Source organism: Lonchura striata, chromosome 33 (genome assembly GCF_046129695.1).
Source record: "Lonchura striata isolate bLonStr1 chromosome 33, bLonStr1.mat, whole genome shotgun sequence".
Taxonomy (NCBI): domain Eukaryota; kingdom Metazoa; phylum Chordata; class Aves; order Passeriformes; family Estrildidae; genus Lonchura; species Lonchura striata.
The window spans coordinates 5962031-5985689 of NC_134635.1; the positions used below are offsets into that span (position 1 = coordinate 5962031).

Consider the following 23659-nt stretch of genomic DNA (forward strand, 5'->3'; position numbering starts at 1 on the left):
TCCCTGAGACCCAAAAATTCCCTTCAGGACCCCAAACCCTCCCCAGGACCCACAAAATTCTACTCGGGACCCCCAAAATTCCTCCCGAAAACCCCCTGAGACCCCCAAAATTCTCCCCAGGACTCCAAAACTCCCCCTGGGACGCCCAAAATTCCCTTCAGGACCCCAAAACCCCCCCTGGGACTCCCAAATTTCCCATCAGGGTCCCCGAAATTCCTCCAGGTACCCCCAAAAACCCCCTGAGACCCCTAAAATTCCCTTCCGGACCCCAACCCACCCCCTTGGAACTCCCAAAATTCCCATTGGGACCCCAAAACCCCCCCTGGTCCCCCAAAATTCCCTTCCGGACTCCAAAAACCCCCCCGGGAGCCCCAAATTCCCATCAGGGTCCCCAAAATTCTTTCTGGGACCCCCCAAAAACTTCCTGAGACCCCAAAATTCACTTCAGGACCCCAAACCTCCCCCCCAGGATCCCCAAAATTCTACTCGGAACCCTCAAAATTCCTCCCAAAAACCCCCTAAGACCCTCAAAATTTTCCCCAGGACTTCAAAACTCCCCCTATGACTCCCAAAATTCCCTTCGGGACCTCAAAACTTCCCCCAGGACACACAAAATTCTACTCGGGACCCCAAAATTCCTCCCAAAACTCCCCTGAGACCCTCAAAATTTTCCCCAGGACTCCAAAAACCCCCTGGGACACCCAAAATTCCCTTCAGGACCCCAAAACCCCCCCTGGGACCCCCAGATTTCTTTTCAGGACCCCTGTGGGAACTCATAATGTCTCTCAGACATTTTTAGTGGTTCCAGGCCTTGGTCAGAAGCATTTGGGACCCTGGCAGGCAGCTGGAAACAGCTGTGATTGTGAGTTTGAGCCATGGAATGAGTTACCAATTTTGGAGGTGGAACAAGCAATCACAAAAGGTTAGATAGTATAGTAAAAGTAATTACAAAGTAGAGGGGAAATTTTTTTAGTATTGTACAAGGGGGTTTTAGCACATGTCCAGGGGGGTTTTCACTTTGTACATGGGGGTCAGGAGTTCTAAGATGGAGGAAAGTGGGCTGATCCTGTTCTTCCTCCTTCTTTTTCCTTACCTCCATGTTCTTGGTGATGTTGGCACTCACAGATTGGTTTAGAGTAGAAAAACACTTGGCAACGTAGGTAGTAGGTACTGGGGAATAATTGTAAACATGTTATACGTAATATATCTTATAAAAGATAGCAGCAGCCCTGGGTGGGGGGAGAGACGAAGAAGACAGCAGATAGAGAGGATGTCAGGGTGTGTGTGTGCCTCTACCCAGGCCGCTGATCAAACAGCCGCAGTGCAAGAACATAATCTGTTAGATAACTAGCGATAAACTGCCTTGAGACTGAACAGCTAAAGCCTGCGGAGTTTTTCTTTGGAAGCACGGGTTGGAGGAGGAATTTCACCACATGAGACCCCAGAGAAAGGCTGGGGTTCTCACAAACCCCAAATTCCTCCTGGGACCCCCCACAAACTCCCAGAAGTCCCCAAAATTCCCGTCAGAACCCCAAACCCTCCCCAGGACACACAAAATTCCACTCGGGACCCCCAAAATTCCTCCCAAAAAACCCCCAAGACCCCTAAAATTCTCCCCAGGACACCACAAGCCCCCCTGGGACACCCCAAATTCCCATCAGGGTCCCTGAAATTCCTCCTGGGAGACCCAAAACCCCACTGAGACCCCCAAAATTCTCTTCGAGACCCCAAACCCCCCCCCGGGAGCCCCAAAATTCCCATCAGGGTCCCCGAAATTCTTTCTGGGACCCCCCAAAAACTTCGTGAGACCTCAAAATTCCCTTCAGGACCCCAAACCCACCCCCAGGACCCTCAAAATTCTGGTCGGGACCCACAAAATTCCTCCCAAAACCCCCCTGAGACCATCAAAATTCCCTTTGGGACCCCAAAACCCCTCCCGGAACGCCCAAACTTCCATTTGGGACCCCAAAAACCCCCCTGGGACCTCCAAAATTCCCATCAGGGTCCTCGAAATTCCTCCTGAAACCCCCCAAAACTCCTTGAGACCCCAAAATTCCCTTCAGGACCCCTAAATTCCTCCTGGGACCCCCCAAAACCCCCTGAGACCCCCAAAATCCACTTGAGGACCCCAAACCCCCCCCAGGACCCACAAAATTCTACTTGGGACCCCCAAAATTCCTCCCCAAGACCCCCTGAGACCCCCAAAATTCTCTCCAGGACATCACAAGGCCCCCTGGGACACCCAAAAACCTCTCCAGGACCCCAAAATCCCCCCTGGGACTTCCAAAATTCCCTTTGGGACCCCAAAACCCCCCCTGGGACCCCCAAATTTCCCTTCAGGACCTCAAAATTCCTACTGGAACCCCCAAAAAACTCCCAGAAACCCCCAAAATTCCCTTCAGAACCCCAAACCCTCCCCAGGACCCACAAAATTCCACTCGGGACCCCCAAAATTCCACCCAAAAACCCCCTGAGACCCTCAAAATTCTCCCCAGGACTCCAAAACTCCCCCTGGGTTGGCCAAAATTCCCTTTGGGACTCCAAAACCCCCGCTGGGACCCCCAAAATTCCTATCAGGGTCCCTGAAATTCCTCCTGGGACCCCCCAAAACCCCCTGGGACCCCCAAAATTCTACTTCAGGACCCAAACCCTCCCCAGGACCCACAAAATTCTCTTTGGGACCCCAAAATTCCTCCCAAAAACCTCTTGAGATACCCAAAATTCTCCCCAGGACTCCAAAACCCCCCCTGGGACGCCCAAAATTCCCTTCAGGACCCCCAAAACCCCACTGGGACCCCCAAAATTCCCTTCGGGACCCCAAAACACCCCTTGAACCCCCAAAATTCTATTTGTCACCCCAAAACACCTTCTGGGACCTCCAAATTTCTCTTTAGGACCCCTGAAATTCCTCCTGGGACCCCAAAAACTCCCTGAGACCCCCCCAAAAAGCTCTCCAGGACCTCAAAACACCCCCTGGGATCCCCAAAATTCCCATCAGGGTCCCCAAAATTCCTCCTGGGACCCCCCAAAAACTCTCTGAGACCCCCTAAATTCCCTTCATGACTCCCCAAACCCCCCCTTGGGACTCCCAAAATTCCTCCTGGGATGCTGCAAAGACCTTCCAGAGCCCCCCAGGACCCCCCCAATTTTGGGTCCCCCCCCAATTCGGGGTTCCCCCCGATTTTTGGGTCCCCAGGCTGGTGGCTCATGAAGACGACCCCGACTCGGACCCCGAACGCCCCCTGGATTCAGCCCTCCATGTGTCCTTGGTATCAGAGGCTGGAATTGCAGAGTTGCCACTTTACCCCCAGACGTAATTTTTGATGTGGTTGTGCCACTTGAACAGTATTTGAAATCTGTTTGTGCTCTTGCAGCAGCATTTCCGAACCACAATGGAAATTTAGCCCTTCTGCCTGGGGCTGCTCACAGAATCGTGGAATCCCAGAAGGGTTTGGATGGGAAGGCACCTTTATTTAAAGCTCGTCCCGTTCCACCCCTGCCATGGGCAGGGACACCTTCCACCATGCCAGGGTGCTCCAAGCCCTGTCCAGCCTGGCCTTGGACACTTCCAGGGATCCGGGGGCAGCCACAGCTTCTGTGGGCAACCTGTGCTGGACAGCAGCTTTGAAAGGCAGAGTGAAGTACAGCTGTGATTTTTGTGCTGCCCCTAACATTGTATTGCCTGGCAAATGTGCCTTTGGGGTTTTTTGGGGTTTTTTGTTTTTTGGTGGGTTTTTTTTTTTAGTTTTTTTTGGGTGTTTTTTTTTTTTCTTTCTTTTTTTTTGTGACTAAAAAGCTACCTTGTGTTCCTGGAATGTTGCATTCTACCTCTGTTGTTTTCCCAGTAAGTCTGGATCCTCTGCTTACATTTTTTCCTTCGCTTATTAGATGTCGTGGATGTGCTGGCTGTTCTGATGGAGGGCAGTGATGGCTTAGATGAAGGAATTGGGTTCTCTTTAAATGAAGACATGATTATCCAAACATTTCCCTTCAGTGCTGTTGTCCCTGCTGCATGAGCAGCCAGGAATATGCTGTTGTTTCAGTCTGAAAATGGAACAGGTACAGGGTTTTTTTTTATGTTTTATGTGTCATTTCTAGCAGTGGAGTGAAAGCAGCATCACTTCTACCCTCTTGTAATAATTTTTTACCATTTATCATTTTTTACCTTGAGGCATTTTATTATCTTCCCTGCAAGCAGCAGGAGGTGCAGATTCACGGTGCTTTGTGCTCAGGAGGGGCATTGAAGCTCTGTAGGTGCTTCTGCCCTTTTTCCCTGACCCTGAAGAGAAGGGACACTGTCCCTGCATGGACAGTCTTGGTGTGGAAGTAGCTGGCCTCAGTAACAGCGTTTTAAGGGCAGAGCGTGGCGATCAGGAGAGGAAGGTGGTTCCCGTGCCTGTGGGCAGCTCTTCCTGAGAGCAGGGAGAGGGGACTGCCTTGTTAAGTAGGAAGTGGGTGCGTTTCCCAAGGAAAACTTCAGAAATTAAGCTCCAGGGGCAAACACTGTGAGGTTCTACCACCTCCTTGAGGACATCCTTAAAACCACCGGGGCATCAGCAGGGCTTGGAGCAGGACTGGCCAACCCCAGAGCACCTCACGAAGCCCTCTGTGTGTATGTGGCAGTCGAGTAGCACCTGGGGGGTGCTGAAAGTCCCAGTTCTGAGAGAAAATTCTGTTTAACTCGTACACGTTGGCTGGGTGTGTCCCCCCAGTACAGCTCGGTTCTTCTCTGAGGCGGTGCCTGGCAGGGTCTCTCCCTGTTAAGGGCCGGGCGTGTTTTTGGCACAACACGGTGAAGGTGGATTATTTGCTTAAGCAAGAGCTGATGATGTCTGGAGGGTTTTTCAGGTACCTCAGCGGCCAGGAGCACCTGTCTAGGTCACTAGGAACACTTTTTGATCTCGATCAGTTCTTTTCTGCGTGAGGCTCTGTGGGCTGCTGGCAAGGCCCAAAGTAAGGAAGGTTGCCCCAGTGTCCGTGCTCATGTCAATAGTTTAATTTATTTGGCTTTTCTAGGAGCAGACGTCGTGGAGGACCTTGGTGCTGTTTTCACTGGCCTCCTGCACTCTCCGAGAGAACCCCTTGCTCCCTGCGTGACGTTCCAGCTCTGTGACAAAGCTGATAAGTATCCTCAGCTCTACCAGTTTAACCAATACTATAGGCTCTGGATGCCCAAGCAGTCCCAGGAACCTGTGGTATGGAATCCCTGAAGTCACTGAATTCTTGAGCCAGTATTCCTATAAAATCCTCACAGTTGACAGAGGTAACATTTCCATCAGAAACAGTGTTTTTATTGAGGAGGTAATTCTGCATCTCTTGTTGATCGTGCTGGGGACACACGTTTGCTCCAGGGCTTTTCTCTGATGGCACAAGAGGTCTCTGTGGTGTTTGGGAGGCGATGCCAGGGCTCAGGGCTCATACAGAGACTCCTCACCGGGCACAGCAGAGCCTGGTGTGTGCTGTGGCCTCTGTTTACAGCACCCGGAGTTCCCCCGGGTGGGTGGAGGATCACAGGCCCCTGGGCTGGGTTTTGTGAGTTTTTCTCAGCTCAGCAGTGTGAACACTCCAGATGCCCCTGGGGACACTGCTGGACAGCATCCATCCACTCCCTCCATCCACTCATTTGTACCCAGGAATGTAGGAAACTCTGACTGGGGACGGGCAGTAGTTTTGAAAATCATGCCCTAGCCTTTTTCTCTAGGAACGAACCAAGAGAGTGCCCTGAAAGCACCGGAGGGGCTGCAGGGGCTGAAGGGAACAGAAAGGGCTCCCGGCACCTTTTGCCTCCGTTCTCTGCCATTCCCCAAAAGGCATCGCAGTCCTGGAAGAGGTGTTTGTCATGCAGGCTGCCAAAATGAAGACCTGTAAAATCCTAGCTCTGCCTTTTGTTTAACGTGTTCTTACTTCCTATTTATGTCATCACAGAAAGCAAGGAAAGAATAAATGTGTCTGGTTCCCACTATTGCTCTGTGCAGGCATTTTTAAAGGCTGCTGTAGTTCTATCCTCTTTTTCCACTCCAAGCTTGACTTTTCCCCTCCTTTTTTGAGGTCTGCTGCTTTGGGTGTCCCAGGCAGGGCTGGGTTCCTCGGCAGGGGTCTTAGGAGTTGGTGCAGATTCTGCTTTTTCCGAAGGTGTATCAAAGTGTGCCGGCAAAAGGACTGTTTTCTCCAGGGGAAAGCTTTCTCTCAATGACCATCAATGCATGTATGTGTTTTAATCATGTAACCAGGTGGATTAAGAAAAGCCAACACCTGTAGCAGATTTCTGTTGGATCTGTGTCTGTGAGAAGTGGGCTGTGTGCTGGAGAGGGAGAGACCAAGAGACGCTGTTGGAGAGTGGCAACAGCAGCAGGTGCGAGCTGTTAAGTTGATGAGGAGGAGGGGCGTGTCCTGCCGGGGGGAGGTTATTTAAGGGTGAGGCTTTGCCTCAGCCGGGTTTTGCACAGAGCTGCTGGAGAAGAGGAGTTTGTGGGGGGCTCGCGGGGCTGTCTCCTGGAAGGACGGTGGGCGCTTTGGACAGGGTCCGGGGGATCACCTGGATACACACTTGGATACGTGGAGCATTGCTCAAAGGAGGAGCCCAGGGACAAACCTTTGTGCCGAGAAGCAGCAGCCAAGCAGGTGAGCCGGTGCTGTGCCTTTATAGCGGGGACTTTTCTCCTTTCCCTTTGAAATTTCATCATCCTGGGGTTGAATTGGAGGGGGCAGTCCTGTGGTCCCACCTTTTAAGGGGTTTGGATTGAGGTAAAATTCTCCCTTTTGCCATCATTTGAGGAAAGCTGCTTCTTTTCTTCTCTTCTAGGGGACACGATTGAAGGGAAGCCTACATTTCTTTTCCCTTGTTAGGGTGAGGTGAGCGCCGGAGCGTGGCATCAGTGTCGGGGCTTCAGAGGAAGGGAGCTGCAGCCGTGGCAGCGCTGGCAGGGCGGGGATCGGGCTGTGCCGCTGCATTCGGGGCGCTTCTTCTGCCCCCGGCCCGGCAGCGAAGGGTCCGGCGCGGAGCCCTGCCGGCAGTGCCGGGGCTGGCCGGGGCGGAAGGGGAGCTGGGCGCGGCTGGGCTGCCGCGGGCCCGCCGGAGCCGCGCCGGTGCGAGCCGTGCGGAGCCGAGCGGAGCTTTGGCCGGGCCGGCGGGCGGGGGAGGCGGCGCGGGCGCCGCGCCGGTGCCGCCGCTCCGTCCGCTCCGGGCGCGGGGCTCGGGCGCCGCCGGGGCCCCCCGGGCCCGGTGCCGGCCCCGCCGGGCCGGGGGCAGCGGGCGGGGGTCTCCTGGCCTGGCGCCGCCTCTTCCTGCCGGAGGAGCCGCTTTCCTGCCGGAGCCGCGCTGCGCCCGGGGCCGGGAGCGCGGCTTCGCATCTTCCAGCCTCCCTCGCTGCGGTGTTTCTTTAGGGTCTCATCAATGTGTTTTAAGGATTTTGGGGCTATTTTTAGAGCTCTTCTAGGAATATTTAGAGATATTTTTTAAACGTTCTTTGGGGGTTTTTAGGGGTGTTTTAGGGGCTTTTTAAAGTAGAGTATTTTTATTGTATTTTAAGGGCATTCTGAGGCTATTTTCATGTTTTTGTCGGGGTTTAAAGACATTTTGAAGATGAGGGTTTTTTTAGGGCATTTTTGTGGGTTTTTTAGGGTCTTTTCATGGCATAGAGGCTGAGGGACAGCTTGAGGGTGACAGAGGCTGGGAGCTGAGGGAGGAACAGGGGAGGGGACAGTGGGTGACACAGAGAGATGCTGAGGGGGGCAGGGGCAGCTGGAGGGTGACACAGAGAAGCTGGGGGCTGAGGAGCAGAGGAGAGGGGGCTTGAGGGGCAAAGGGGGGTTCGAGGGTGACAGCCAGAGCCTGAGGGCTGGGGGGCTGAGGGAGGGGTCAGGGGTGAAGGGAGAGGGTCTGAGGGCTGGACAGTCCAGTGGGGATCAGGGCTACAGCGTACAGCTTAGGAGGCAAGTTAGGGTACAGGTGCAGCACCCCTCACCCAGCCCTAACCTCACCCTAAGCAGCCTTTTCCCTTTTCACCCCTAACAACAGCAGCACAGCACAGCAAGCCTGACAGCGAGACCACACCGGAAGCCTCCCAGTGGGACAGGGCAGCGACCCTCGCACCAGGACAACGCCAGAACCCTCAGAGGACAACAGGACCCGCTGCGAAAAGGTAGGGATGACATCTGTGGGCTAGAGGGCAACAGGAAGGGGTTTGGAGGCAGAGCAGGCTTCCTTGAGTGTTTTTTTTTGCAGGGCTATTAGGGGATTTTTGAAGGCTTTCTCTGGCATCTTTTAGAGAATTGTTATACCTTCCTAATGGCTATTTTAGAATTCCTTGGTGTATTTTTAGGGTCAGGATGAGGGCGAGACAGGATGCCCACTGAAAATGTGGAGCATTACTGGAATGCTTTGGGAAGGTGCCAGTGGAGGGCCAGTGGGTAAGGTGCCATGATGCTGGTCTGAAGGTTGTGAATTCTGAGCAAAGCAAAGTGGTTGTGGTTAGGGTTATATGGTGGCAGATTTCCCAAGGAGAAATCAAGCACAGAAAAAATCAAGCCGAAGCTTTGTACTGTCAGATTAAAACAGGTATTCGGCATGAAAAAAAATCCCTGAGTACTTGGGGGTGGGAGATGCAAGATGAGGGAAATCCAGTGAGGATTTGACATTGAGGAAGCAAAAGGAAACGTGGGACCTGAAAACCAAGGGGATCGCAGGGCCCTGCCAATGAATGAGGGATATCTACATAGTGAAAGCAAATTCAGAAGCCCAGATTCCTGATGTCAGTTTGTAGGGCTCCCTTGGGTGTATCAGGGCAGCACAAGTTTGAGTTGGGGACAACTTCGGTCTGGGCTCCCTCCTTCGATATAAGGATTTTTTGCAGTCAGGACCAGGGGCCACTGGGCACATCCTTTGGCCATTTTCTCTGGAAAAGAAAACTCAGCAGTCCAGGTTCCTGATGTCAGTTTGTAGGGCTCCCTTGGGTCTATCAGGGCAGCACAAGTTTGAGGTGGGGACAACTTCGGTGTGGGGTCCATCCTTCGATATAAGGATTTTTTGCAGTGAGGCCCCTGCCCAGGAGCAGGGGCCCCTGGGCACATCCTTTTTCCATTTTCCCTGGGAAAGAAAACTCAGCAGTCCAGGTTCCTGATGTCAGTTTGTAGGGCTCCCTTGGGTCTATCAGGGCAGCACAAGTTTGAGGTGGGGACACCTTCGGTCTGCGCTCCGTCCTTCGATATAAGGATTTATTGCAGTCAGGGCCAGGGGCCCCTGGGCACATCCTTTGGCCATTTTCCCTGGGAAAGAAAACTCAGCAGTCCAGGTTCCTGATGTCAGTTTGTAGGGCTCCCTTGGGTCTATCAGGGCAGCACAAGTTTGAGGTGGGGACAACTTCGGTGTGGGGTCCATCCTTCGATATAAGGATTTTTTGCAGTCAGGGCCAGGGGCCCCTGGGCACATCGTTTTCCCATTTTCCCTGGGAAAGAAAACTCAGCAGTCCAGGTTCCTGATGTCAGTTTGTAGGGCTCCCTTGGGTCTATCAGGGCAGCACAAGTTTGAGGTGGGGACAACTTCGGTGTGGGGTCCATCCTTCGATATAAGGATTCTTTGCAGTGAGGCCCCAGCCCAGCGCCAGGGGCCCCTGGGCACATCGTTTTTCCATTTTCCCTGGGAAAGAAAACTCAGCAGTCCAGGTTGCTGATGTCAGTTTGTAGGGCTCCCTTGGGTCTATCAGGGCAGCACAAGTTTGAGGTGGGGACAACTTCGGTGTGGGGTCCATCCTTCGATATAAGGATTTTTTGCAGTCAGGGCCAGGGGCCCCTGGGCACATCCTTTTTCCATTTTCCCTGGGAAAGAAAATTCAGCAGTCCAGGTTCCTGATGTCAGTTTGTAGGGCTCCCTTGGGTCTATCAGGGCAGCACAAGTTTGAGGTGGGGACATCTTCGGTGTGGGGTCCATCCTTCGATATAAGGATTTTTTGCAGTCAGGGGCCCCTGGGCACATCCTTTTTCCATTTTCCCTGGGAAAGAAAACTCAGCAGTCCAGGTTCCTGATGTCAGTTTGTAGGGCTCCCTTGGGTCTATCAGGGCAGCACAAGTTTGAGGTGGGGACAACTTCGGTCTGGGGTCCATCCTTCGATATAAGGATTCTTTGCAGTGAGGCGCCTGGGCACATCCTTTTTCCATTTTCCCTGGGAAAGAAAACTCAGCAGTCCAGGTTCCTGATGTCAGTTTGTAGGGCTCCCTTGGGTCTATCAGGGCAGCACAAGTTTGAGGTGGGGACAACTTCGGTGTGGGGTCCATCCTTCGATATAAGGATTTTTTGCAGTCAGGGCCAGGGGCCCCTGGGCACATCCTTTTCCCATCTTCCCTGGGAAAGAAAACTCAGCAGTCCAGGTTCCTGATGTCAGTTTGTAGGGCTCCCTTGGGTCTATCAGGGCAGCACAAGTTTGAGGTGGGGACAATTTCGGTGTTGGGTCCATCCTTCGATATAAGGATTTATTGCAGTCAGGGCCAGGGGCCCCTGGGCACATCCTTTTTCCATTTTCCCTGGGAAAGAAAACTCAGCAGTCCAGGTTCCTGATGTCAGTTTGTAGGGCTCCCTTGGGTCTATCAGGGCAGCACAAGTTTGAGGTGGGGACAACTTCGGTGTGGGGTCCATCCTTCGATATAAGGATTTTTTGCAGTCAGGGCCAGGGGCCCCTGGGCACATCCTTTTTCCATTTTCCCTGGGAAAGAAAACTCAGCAGTCCAGGTTCCTGATGTCAGTTTGTAGGGCTCCCTTGGGTCTATCAGGGCAGCACAAGTTTGAGGTGGGGACATCTTCGGTGTGGGGTCCATCCTTCGATATAAGGATTTTTTGCAGTCAGGGGCCCCTGGGCACATCCTTTTTCCATTTTCCCTGGGAAAGAAAACTCAGCAGTCCAGGTTCCTGATGTCAGTTTGTAGGGCTCCCTTGGGTCTATCAGGGCAGCACAAGTTTGAGGTGGGGACAACTTCGGTCTGGGGTCCATCCTTCGATATAAGGATTCTTTGCAGTGAGGCCCCTGGGCACATCCTTTTTCCATTTTCCCTGGGAAAGAAAACTCAGCAGTCCAGGTTCCTGATGTCAGTTTGTAGGGCTCCCTTGGGTCTATCAGGGCAGCACAAGTTTGAGGTGGGGACAACTTCGGTGTGGGGTCCATCCTTCGATATAAGGATTCTTTGCAGTGAGGCCCCAGCCCAGGGTCAGGGGCCCCTGGGCACATCCTTTTTTCATTTTCCCTGGGAAAGAAAACTCAGCAGTCCAGGTTCCTGATGTCAGTTTGTAGGGCTCCCTTGGGTCTATCAGGGCAGCACAAGTTTGAGGTGGGGACAACTTCGGTGTGGGGTCCATCCTTCGATATAAGGATTTTTTGCAGTCAGGGCCAGGGGCCCCTGGGCACATCCTTTTTACATTTTCCCTGGGAAAGAAAACTCAGCAGTCCAGGTTCCTGATGTCAGTTTTTAGGGCTCCCTTGGGTCTATCAGGGCAGCACAAGTTTGAGGTGGGGACAACTTCGGTGTGGGGTCCATCCTTCGATATAAGGATTCTTTGCAGTCCGGTCCCAGCCCAGCGCCAGGGGCCCCTGGGCACATCCTTTTTCCATTTTCCCTGGGAAAGAAAACTCAGCAGTCCAGGTTCCTGATGTCAGTTTGTAGGGCTCCCTTGGGTCTATCAGGGCAGCACAAGTTTGAGGTGGGGACATCTTCGGTGTGGGCTCCATCCTTCGATATAAGGATTTTTTGCAGTCAGGGGCCCCTGGGCACAACCTTTTTCCATTTTCCCTGGGAAAGAAAACTCAGCAGTCCAGGTTCCTGATGTCAGTTTGTAGGGCTCCCTTGGGTCTATCAGGGCAGCACAAGCTTGAGGTGGGGACAACTTCGGTCTGGGGTCCATCCTTCGATATAAGGATTCTTTGCAGTGAGGCCCCTGGGCACATCCTTTTTCCATTTTCCCTGGGAAAGAAAACTCAGCAGTCCAGGTTCCTGATGTCAGTTTGTAGGGCTCCCTTGGGTCTATCAGGGCAGCACAAGTTTGAGGTGGGGACAACTTCGGTGTGGGGTCCATCCTTCGATATAAGGATTCTTTGCAGTGAGGCCCCAGCCCAGGACCAGGGGCCCCTGGGCACATCCTTTTTCCATTTTCCCTGGGAAAGAAAACTCAGCAGTCCAGGTTCCTGATGTCAGTTTGTAGGGCTCCCTTGGGTCTATCAGGGCAGCACAAGTTTGAGGTGGGGACAACTTCGGTGTGGGGTCCATCCTTCGATATAAGGATTTTTTGCAGTCAGGGCCAGGGGCCCCTGGGCACATCCTTTTTCCATTTTCCCTGGGAAAGAAAACTCAGCAGTCCAGGTTCCTGATGTCAGTTTGTAGGGCTCCCTTGGGTCTATCAGGGCAGCACAAGTTTGAGGTGGGGACAACTTCGGTCTGGGCTCCATCCTTCGATATAAGGATTCTTTGTAGTGAGGCCCCTGGGCACATCCTTTTTCCATTTTCCCTGGGAAAGAAAACTCAGCAGTCCAGGTTCCTGATGTCAGTTTGTAGGGCTCCCTTGGGTCTATCAGGGCAGCACAAGTTTGAGGTGGGGACAACTTCGGTGTGGGGTCCATCCTTCGATATAAGGATTCTTTGCAGTGAGGCCCCAGCCCAGGGTCAGGGGCCCCTGGGCACATCCTTTTTTCATTTTCTCTGGGAAAGAAAACTCAGCAGTCCAGGTTCCTGATGTCAGTTTGTAGGGCTCCCTTGGGTCTTTCAGGGCAGCACAAGTTTGAGGTGGGGACAACTTCGGTCTGGGCTCCATCCTTCGATATAAGGATTTTTTGCAGTCAGGGCCAGGGGCCCCTGGGCACATCCTTTTTCCATTTTCCCTGGGAAAGAAAACTCAGCAGTCCAGGTTCCTGATGTCAGTTTGTAGGGCTCCCTTGGGTCTATCAGGGCAGCACAAGTTTGAGGTGGGGACAACTTCGGTGTGGGGTCCATCCTTCGATATAAGGATTCTTTGCAGTGAGGCCCCAGCCCAGCGCCAGGGGCCCCTGGGCACATCCTTTTTCCATTTTCCCTGGGAAAGAAAACTCAGCAGTCCAGGTTCCTGATGTCAGTTTGTAGGGCTCCCTTGGGTCTATCAGGGCAGCACAAGTTTGAGGTGGGGACAACTTCGGTGTGGGGTCCATCCTTCGATATAAGGATTTTTTGCAGTCAGGGCCAGGGACCCCTGGGCACTTCCTTTTTCCATTTTCCCTGGGAAAGAAAACTCAGCAGTCCAGGTTCCTGATGTCAGTTTGTAGGGCTCCCTTGGGTCTATCAGGGCAGCACAAGTTTGAGGTGTGGACATCTTCGGTGTGGGGTCCATCCTTCGATATAAGGATTTTTTGCAGTCAGGGGCCCCTGGGCACATCCTTTTTCCATTTTCCCTGGGAAAGAAAACTCAGCAGTCCAGGTTCCTGATGTCAGTTTGTAGGGCTCCCTTGGGTCTATCAGGGCAGCACAAGTTTGAGGTGGGGACAACTTCGGTGTGGGGTCCATCCTTCGATATAAGGATTCTTTGCAGTGAGGCCCCTGGGCACATCCTTTTTCCATTTTCCCTGGGAAAGAAAACTCAGCAGTCCAGGTTCCTGATGTCAGTTTGTAGGGCTCCCTTGGGTCTATCAGGGCAGCACAAGTTTGAGGTGGGGACAACTTCGGTGTGGGGTCCATCCTTCGATATAAGGATTCTTTGAAGTGAGGCCCCAGCCCCGGGCCAGGGGCCCCTGGGCACATCCTTTTTTTATTTTCCCTGGGAAAGAAAACTCAGCAGTCCAGGTTCCTGATGTCAGTTTGTAGGGCTCCCTTGGGTCTATCAGGGCAGCACAAGTTTGAGGTGGGGACAACTTCGGTGTGGGGTCCATCCTTCGATATAAGGATTTTTTGCAGTCAGGGCCAGGGGCCCCTGGGCACATCCTTTTTCCATTTTCCCTGGGAAAGAAAACTCAGCAGTCCAGGTTCCTGATGTCAGTTTGTAGGGCTCCCTTGGGTCTATCAGGGCAGCACAAGTTTGAGGTGGGGACAATTTCGGTGTTGGGTCCATCCTTCGATATAAGGATTTATTGCAGTCAGGGCCAAGGGCCCCTGGGCACATCGTTTTTCCATTTTCCCTGGGAAAGAAAACTCAGCAGTCCAGGTTGCTGATGTCAGTTTGTAGGGCTCCCTTGGGTCTATCAGGGCAGCACAAGTTTGAGGTGGGGACAACTTCGGTGTGGGGTCCATCCTTCGATATAAGGATTTTTTGCAGTCAGGGCCAGGGGCCCCTGGGCACATCCTTTTTCCATTTTCCCTGGGAAAGAAAACTCAGCAGTCCAGGTTCCTGATGTCAATTTGTAGGGTTCCCTTGGGTCTATCAGGGCAGCACAAGTTTGAGGTGGGGACAACTTCGGTGTGGGGTCCATCCTTCGATATAAGGATTTTTTGCAGTCAGGGCCCGGGGCCCAGGGCCAGGGGCCCCTGGGCACATCCTTTTTCCATTTTCCCTGGGAAAGAAAACTCAGCAGTCCAGGTTCCTGATGTCAGTTTGTAGGGCTCCCTTGGGTCTATCAGGGCAGCACAAGTTTGAGGTGGGGACAACTTCGGTGTGGGGTCCATCCTTCGATATAAGGATTTATTGCTGTCAGGGCCAGGGGCCCCAGGGCACCTCCTTTTTCCATTTTCCCTGGGAAAGAAAACTCAGCAGTCCAGGTTCCTGATGTCAGTTTGTAGGGCTCCCTTGGGTCTATCAGGGCAGCACAAGTTTGAGGTGGGGACAACTTCGGTGTGGGGTCCATCCTTCGATATAAGGATTCTTTGCAGTCAGGGCCAGGGGCCCCTGGGCACATCCTTTTTCCATTTTCCCTGGGAAAGAAAACTAAGCAGTCCAGGTTCCTGATGTCAGTTTGTAGGGCTCCCTTGGGTCTATCAGGGCAGCACAAGTTTGAGGTGGGGACAACTTCGGTGTGGGGTCCATCCTTCGATATAAGGATTTTTTGCAGTCAGGGCCAGGGGCCCCTGGGCACATCCTTTTTCCATTTTCCCTGGGAAAGAAAACTCAGCAGTCCAGGTTCCTGATGTCAGTTTGTAGGGCTCCCTTGGGTCTATCAGGGCAGCACAAGTTTGAGGTGGGGACATCTTTGGTGTGGGGTCCATCCTTCGATATAAGGATTCTTTGCAGTCAGGGCCAGGGGCCCCTGGGCACATCCTTTGGCCATTTTCCCTGGGAAAGAAAACTCAGCAGTCCAGGTTGCTGATGTCAGTTTGTAGGGCTCCCTTGGGTCTATCAGGGCAGCACAAGTTTGAGGTGGGGACAACTTCGGTGTGAGGTCCATCCTTCGATATAAGGATTCTTTGCAGTCAGGGCCAGGGGCCCCTGGGCACATCCTTTTTCCATTTTCCCTGGGAAAGAAAACTCACCAGTCCAGGTTCCTGATGTCAGTTTGTAGGGCTCCCTTGGGTCTATCAGGGCAGCACAAGTTTGGGGTGGGGACAACTTCGGTGTGGGGTCCATCCTTCAATATAAGGATTCTTTGCAGTGAGGCCCCAGCCCAGAGCCAGGGGCCCCTGGGCACATCCTTTTTCCATTTTCCCTGGGAAAGAAAACTCAGCAGTCCAGGTTCCTGATGTCAGTTTGTAGGGTTCCCTTGGGTCTATCAGGGCAGCACAAGTTTGAGGTGGGGACAACTTCGGTCTGGGGTCCATCCTTCGATATAAGGATTCTTTGCAGTGAGGCCCCTGGGCACATCCTTTTTCCATTTTCCCTGGGAAAGAAAACTCAGCAGTCCAGGTTCCTGATGTCAGTTTGTAGGGCTCCCTTGGGTCTATCAGGGCAGCACAAGTTTGAGGTGGGGACAACTTCGGTGTGGGGTCCATCCTTCGATATAAGGATTCTTTGCAGTGAGGCCCCAGCCCAGGGTCAGGGGCCCCTGGGCACATCCTTTTTTCATTTTCCCTGGGAAAGAAAACTCAGCAGTCCAGGTTCCTGATGTCAGTTTGTAGGGCTCCCTTGGGTCTATCAGGGCAGCACAAGTTTGAGGTGGGGACAACTTCGGTGTGGGGTCCATCCTTCGATATAAGGATTCTTTGCAGTCCGGTCCCAGCCCAGCGCCAGGGGCCCCTGGGCACATCCTTTTTCCATTTTCCCTGGGAAAGAAAACTCAGCAGTCCAGGTTCCTGATGTCAGTTTGTAGGGCTCCCTTGGGTCTATCAGGGCAGCACAAGTTTGAGGTGGGGACATCTTCGGTGTGGGCTCCATCCTTCGATATAAGGATTTTTTGCAGTCAGGGGCCCCTGGGCACAACCTTTTTCCATTTTCCCTGGGAAAGAAAACTCAGCAGTCCAGGTTCCTGATGTCAGTTTGTAGGGCTCCCTTGGGTCTATCAGGGCAGCACAAGCTTGAGGTGGGGACAACTTCGGTCTGGGGTCCATCCTTCGATATAAGGATTCTTTGCAGTGAGGCCCCTGGGCACATCCTTTTTCCATTTTCCCTGGGAAAGAAAACTCAGCAGTCCAGGTTCCTGATGTCAGTTTGTAGGGCTCCCTTGGGTCTATCAGGGCAGCACAAGTTTGAGGTGGGGACAACTTCGGTGTGGGGTCCATCCTTCGATATAAGGATTCTTTGCAGTGAGGCCCCAGCCCAGGACCAGGGGCCACTGGGCACATCCTTTTTCCATTTTCCCTGGGAAAGAAAACTAAGCAGTCCAGGTTCCTGATGTCAGTTTGTAGGGCTCCCTTGGGTCTATCAGGGCAGCACAAGTTTGAGGTGGGGACAACTTCGGTGTGGGGTCCATCCTTCGATATAAGGATTTTTTGCAGTCAGGGCCAGGGGCCCCTGGGCACATCCTTTTTCCATTTTCCCTGGGAAAGAAAACTCAGCAGTCCAGGTTCCTGATGTCAGTTTGTAGGGCTCCCTTGGGTCTATCAGGGCAGCACAAGTTTGAGGTGGGGACAACTTCGGTCTGGGCTCCATCCTTCGATATAAGGATTCTTTGCAGTGAGGCCCCTGGGCACATCCTTTTTCCATTTTCCCTGGGAAAGAAAACTCAGCAGTCCAGGTTCCTGATGTCAGTTTGTAGGGCTCCCTTGGGTCTATCAGGGCAGCACAAGTTTGAGGTGGGGACAACTTCGGTGTGGGGTCCATCCTTCGATATAAGGATTCTTTGCAGTGAGGCCCCAGCCCAGGGTCAGGGGCCCCTGGGCACATCCTTTTTTCATTTTCTCTGGGAAAGAAAACTCAGCAGTCCAGGTTCCTGATGTCAGTTTGTAGGGCTCCCTTGGGTCTTTCAGGGCAGCACAAGTTTGAGGTGGGGACAACTTCGGTGTGGGGTCCATCCTTCGATATAAGGATTCTTTGCAGTCAGGGCCAGGGGCCCCTGGGCACATCCTTTTTCCATTTTCCCTGGGAAAGAAAACTCAGCAGTCCAGGTTCCTGATGTCAGTTTGTAGGGCTCCCTTGGGTCTATCAGGGCAGCACAAGTTTGAGGTGGGGACAACTTCGGTGTGGGGTCCATCCTTCGATATAAGGATTCTTTGCAGTGAGGCCCCAGCCCAGCGCCAGGGGCCCCTGGGCACATCCTTTTTCCATTTTCCCTGGGAAAGAAAACTCAGCAGTCCAGGTTCCTGATGTCAGTTTGTAGGGCTCCCTTGGGTCTATCAGGGCAGCACAAGTTTGAGGTGGGGACAACTTCGGTGTGGGGTCCATCCTTCGATATAAGGATTTTTTGCAGTCAGGGCCAGGGACCCCTGGGCACTTCCTTTTTCCATTTTCCCTGGGAAAGAAAACTCAGCAGTCCAGGTTCCTGATGTCAGTTTGTAGGGCTCCCTTGGGTCTATCAGGGCAGCACAAGTTTGAGGTGGGGACATCTTCGGTGTGGGGTCCATCCTTCGATATAAGGATTTTTTGCAGTCAGGGGCCCCTGGGCACATCCTTTTTCCATTTTCCCTGGGAAAGAAAACTCAGCAGTCCAGGTTCCTGATGTCAGTTTGTAGGGCTCCCTTGGGTCTATCAGGGCAGCACAAGTTTGAGGTGGGGACAACTTCGGTGTGGGGTCCATCCTTCGATATAAGGATTCTTTGCAGTGAGGCCCCTGGGCACATCCTTTTTCCATTTTCCCTGGGAAAGAAAACTCAGCAGTCCAGGTTCCTGATGTCAGTTTGTAGGGCTCCCTTGGGTCTATCAGGGCAGCACAAGTTTGAGGTGGGGACAACTTCGGTGTGGGGTCCATCCTTCGATATAAGGATTCTTTGAAGTGAGGCCCCAGCCCCGGGCCAGGGGCCCCTGGGCACATCCTTTTTTCATTTTCCCTGGGAAAGAAAACTCAGCAGTCCAGGTTCCTGATGTCAGTTTGTAGGGCTCCCTTGGGTCTATCAGGGCTGCACAAGTTTGAGGTGGGGACAACTTCGGTGTGGGGTCCATCCTTCGATATAAGGATTTTTTGCAGTCAGGGCCAGGGGCCCCTGGGCACATCCTTTTTCCATTTTCCCTGGGAAAGAAAACTCAGCAGTCCAGGTTCCTGATGTCAGTTTGTAGGGCTCCCTTGGGTCTATCAGGGCAGCACAAGTTTGAGGTGGGGACAATTTCGCTGTTGGGTCCATCCTTCGATATAAGGATTTATTGCAGTCAGGGCCAAGGGCCCCTGGGCACATCGTTTTTCCATTTTCCCTGGGAAAGAAAACTCAGCAGTCCAGGTTGCTGATGTCAGTTTGTAGGGCTCCCTTGGGTCTATCAGGGCAGCACAAGTTTGAGGTGGGGACAACTTCGGTGTGGGGTCCATCCTTCGATATAAGGATTTTTTGCAGTCAGGGCCAGGGGCCCCTGGGCACATCCTTTTTCCATTTTCCCTGGGAAAGAAAACTCAGCAGTCCAGGTTCCTGATGTCAATTTGTAGGGTTCCCTTGGGTCTATCAGGGCAGCACAAGTTTGAGGTGGGGACAACTTCGGTGTTGGGTCCATCCTTCGATATAAGGATTTTTTGCAGTCAGGGCCCGGGGCCCAGGGCCAGGGGCCCCTGGGCACATCCTTTTTCCATTTTCCCTGGGAAAGAAAACTCAGCAGTCCAGGTTCCTGATGTCAGTTTGTAGGGCTCCCTTGGGTCTATCAGGGCAGCACAAGTTTGAGGTGGGGACAACTTCGGTGTGGGGTCCATCCTTCGATATAAGGATTCTTTGCAGTCAGGGCCAGGGGCCCCAGGGCACCTCCTTTTTCCATTTTCCCTGGGAAAGAAAACTCAGCAGTCCAGGTTCCTGATGTCAGTTTGTAGGGCTCCCTTGGGTCTATCAGGGCAGCACAAGTTTGAGGTGGGGACAACTTCGGTGTGGGGTCCATCCTTCGATATAAGGATTCTTTGCAGTGAGGCCCCAGCCCAGGGTCAGGGGCCCCTGGGCACATCCTTTTTTCATTTTCCCTGGGAAAGAAAACTCAGCAGTCCAGGTTCCTGATGTCAGTTTGTAGGGCTCCCTTGGGTCTATCAGGGCAGCACAAGTTTGAGGTGGGGACAACTTCGGTGTGGGGTCCATCCTTCGATATAAGGATTTTTTGCAGTCAGGGCCAGGGGCCCCTGGGCACATCCTTTTTACATTTTCCCTGGGAAAGAAAACTCAGCAGTCCAGGTTCCTGATGTCAGTTTTTAGGGCTCCCTTGGGTCTATCAGGGCAGCACAAGTTTGAGGTGGGGACAACTTCGGTGTGGGGTCCATCCTTCGATATAAGGATTCTTTGCAGTCCGGTCCCAGCCCAGCGCCAGGGGCCCCTGGGCACATCCTTTTTCCATTTTCCCTGGGAAAGAAAACTCAGCAGTCCAGGTTCCTGATGTCAGTTTGTAGGGCTCCCTTGGGTCTATCAGGGCAGCACAAGTTTGAGGTGGGGACATCTTCGGTGTGGGCTCCATCCTTCGATATAAGGATTTTTTGCAGTCAGGGGCCCCTGGGCACAACCTTTTTCCATTTTCCCTGGGAAAGAAAACTCAGCAGTCCAGGTTCCTGATGTCAGTTTGTAGGGCTCCCTTGGGTCTATCAGGGCAGCACAAGCTTGAGGTGGGGACAACTTCGGTCTGGGGTCCATCCTTCGATATAAGGATTCTTTGCAGTGAGGCCCCTGGGCACATCCTTTTTCCATTTTCCCTGGGAAAGAAAACTCAGCAGTCCAGGTTCCTGATGTCAGTTTGTAGGGCTCCCTTGGGTCTATCAGGGCAGCACAAGTTTGAGCTGGGGACAACTTCGGTGTGGGGTCCATCCTTCGATATAAGGATTCTTTGCAGTGAGGCCCCAGCCCAGGACCAGGGGCCCCTGGGCACATCCTTTTTCCATTTTCCCTGGGAAAGAAAACTCAGCAGTCCAGGTTCCTGATGTCAGTTTGTAGGGCTCCCTTGGGTCTATCAGGGCAGCACAAGTTTGAGGTGGGGACAACTTCGGTGTGGGGTCCATCCTTCGATATAAGGATTTTTTGCAGTCAGGGCCAGGGGCCCCTGGGCACATCCTTTTTCCATTTTCCCTGGGAAAGAAAACTCAGCAGTCCAGGTTCCTGATGTCAGTTTGTAGGGCTCCCTTGGGTCTATCAGGGCAGCACAAGTTTGAGGTGGGGACAACTTCGGTCTGGGCTCCATCCTTCGATATAAGGATTCTTTGCAGTGAGGCCCCTGGGCACATCCTTTTTCCATTTTCCCTGGGAAAGAAAACTCAGCAGTCCAGGTTCCTGATGTCAGTTTGTAGGGCTCCCTTGGGTCTATCAGGGCAGCACAAGTTTGAGGTGGGGACAACTTCGGTGTGGGGTCCATCCTTCGATATAAGGATTCTTTGCAGTGAGGCCCCAGCCCAGGGTCAGGGGCCCCTGGGCACATCCTTTTTTCATTTTCTCTGGGAAAGAAAACTCAGCAGTCCAGGTTCCTGATGTCAGTTTGTAGGGCTCCCTTGGGTCTTTCAGGGCAGCACAAGTTTGAGGTGGGGACAACTTCGGTGTGGGGTCCATCCTTCGATATAAGGATTCTTTGCAGTCAGGGCCAGGGGCCCCTGGGCACATCCTTTTTCCATTTTCCCTGGGAAAGAAAACTCAGCAGTCCAGGTTCCTGATGTCAGTTTGTAGGGCTCCCTTGGGTCTATCAGGGCAGCACAAGTTTGAGGTGGGGACAACTTCGGTGTGGGGTCCATCCTTCGATATAAGGATTCTTTGCAGTGAGGCCCCAGCCCAGCGCCAGGGGCCCCTGGGCACATCCTTTTTCCATTTTCCCTGGGAAAGAAAACTCAGCAGTCCAGGTTCCTGATGTCAGTTTGTAGGGCTCCCTTGGGTCTATCAGGGCAGCACAAGTTTGAGGTGGGGACAACTTCGGTGTGGGGTCCATCCTTCGATATAAGGATTTTTTGCAGTCAGGGCCAGGGACCCCTGGGCACTTCCTTTTTCCATTTTCCCTGGGAAAGAAAACTCAGCAGTCCAGGTTCCTGATGTCAGTTTGTAGGGCTCCCTTGGGTCTATCAGGGCAGCACAAGTTTGAGGTGGGGACATCTTCGGTGTGGGGTCCATCCTTCGATATAAGGATTTTTTGCAGTCAGGGGCCCCTGGGCACATCCTTTTTCCATTTTCCCTGGGAAAGAAAACTCAGCAGTCCAGGTTCCTGATGTCAGTTTGTAGGGCTCCCTTGGGTCTATCAGGGCAGCACAAGTTTGAGGTGGGGACAACTTCGGTGTGGGGTCCATCCTTCGATATAAGGATTCTTTGCAGTGAGGCCCCTGGGCACATCCTTTTTCCATTTTCCCTGGGAAAGAAAACTCAGCAGTCCAGGTTCCTGATGTCAGTTTGTAGGGCTCCCTTGGGTCTATCAGGGCAGCACAAGTTTGAGGTGGGGACAACTTCGGTGTGGGGTCCATCCTTCGATATAAGGATTCTTTGAAGTGAGGCCCCAGCCCCGGGCCAGGGGCCCCGGGCACATCCTTTTTTCATTTTCCCTGGGAAAGAAAACTCAGCAGTCCAGGTTCCTGATGTCAATTTGTAGGGTTCCCTTGGGTCTATCAGGGCAGCACAAGTTTGAGGTGGGGACAACTTCGGTGTGGGGTCCATCCTTCGATATAAGGATTTTTTGCAGTCAGGGCCAGGGGCCCCTGGGCACATCCTTTTTACATTTTCCCTGGGAAAGAAAACTCAGCAGTCCAGGTTCCTGATGTCAGTTTTTAGGGCTCCCTTGGGTCTATCAGGGCAGCACAAGTTTGAGGTGGGGACAACTTCGGTGTGGGGTCCATCCTTCGATATAAGGATTCTTTGCAGTCCGGTCCCAGCCCAGCGCCAGGGGCCCCTGGGCACATCCTTTTTCCATTTTCCCTGGGAAAGAAAACTCAGCAGTCCAGGTTCCTGATGTCAGTTTGTAGGGCTCCCTTGGGTCTATCAGGGCAGCACAAGTTTGAGGTGGGGACATCTTCGGTGTGGGCTCCATCCTTCGATATAAGGATTTTTTGCAGTCAGGGGCCCCTGGGCACAACCTTTTTCCATTTTCCCTGGGAAAGAAAACTCAGCAGTCCAGGTTCCTGATGTCAGTTTGTAGGGCTCCCTTGGGTCTATCAGGGCAGCACAAGCTTGAGGTGGGGACAACTTCGGTCTGGGGTCCATCCTTCGATATAAGGATTCTTTGCAGTGAGGCCCCTGGGCACATCCTTTTTCCATTTTCCCTGGGAAAGAAAACTCAGCAGTCCAGGTTCCTGATGTCAGTTTGTAGGGCTCCCTTGGGTCTATCAGGGCAGCACAAGTTTGAGGTGGGGACAACTTCGGTGTGGGGTCCATCCTTCGATATAAGGATTCTTTGCAGTGAGGCCCCAGCCCAGGACCAGGGGCCCCTGGGCACATCCTTTTTCCATTTTCCCTGGGAAAGAAAACTCAGCAGTCCAGGTTCCTGATGTCAGTTTGTAGGGCTCCCTTGGGTCTATCAGGGCAGCACAAGTTTGAGGTGGGGACAACTTCGGTGTGGGGTCCATCCTTCGATATAAGGATTTTTTGCAGTCAGGGCCAGGGGCCCCTGGGCACATCCTTTTTCCATTTTCCCTGGGAAAGAAAACTCAGCAGTCCAGGTTCCTGATGTCAGTTTGTAGGGCTCCCTTGGGTCTATCAGGGCAGCACAAGTTTGAGGTGGGGACAACTTCGGTCTGGGCTCCATCCTTCGATATAAGGATTCTTTGCAGTGAGGCCCCTGGGCACATCCTTTTTCCATTTTCCCTGGGAAAGAAAACTCAGCAGTCCAGGTTCCTGATGTCAGTTTGTAGGGCTCCCTTGGGTCTATCAGGGCAGCACAAGTTTGAGGTGGGGACAACTTCGGTGTGGGGTCCATCCTTCGATATAAGGATTCTTTGCAGTGAGGCCCCAGCCCAGGGTCAGGGGCCCCTGGGCACATCCTTTTTTCATTTTCTCTGGGAAAGAAAACTCAGCAGTCCAGGTTCCTGATGTCAGTTTGTAGGGCTCCCTTGGGTCTTTCAGGGCAGCACAAGTTTGAGGTGGGGACAACTTCGGTGTGGGGTCCATCCTTCGATATAAGGATTCTTTGCAGTCAGGGCCAGGGGCCCCTGGGCACATCCTTTTTCCATTTTCCCTGGGAAAGAAAACTCAGCAGTCCAGGTTCCTGATGTCAGTTTGTAGGGCTCCCTTGGGTCTATCAGGGCAGCACAAGTTTGAGGTGGGGACAACTTCGGTGTGGGGTCCATCCTTC

At 52.9% G+C, this 23659-nt stretch overlaps 1 long non-coding RNA gene across 1 annotated transcript; it reads left to right on the top strand.

Annotated features, from left to right (window-relative positions):
• The first annotated feature begins 6436 nt into the window (after positions 1–6436).
• On the top strand, positions 6437–8774 carry LOC144247791 (uncharacterized). Its single transcript, XR_013341316.1, has 3 exons — positions 6437–6621; positions 6803–6852; positions 8018–8774. It is a non-coding gene; the product is annotated as an uncharacterized LOC144247791 (long non-coding RNA).
• The last annotated feature ends 14885 nt before the right edge of the window (positions 8775–23659 follow it).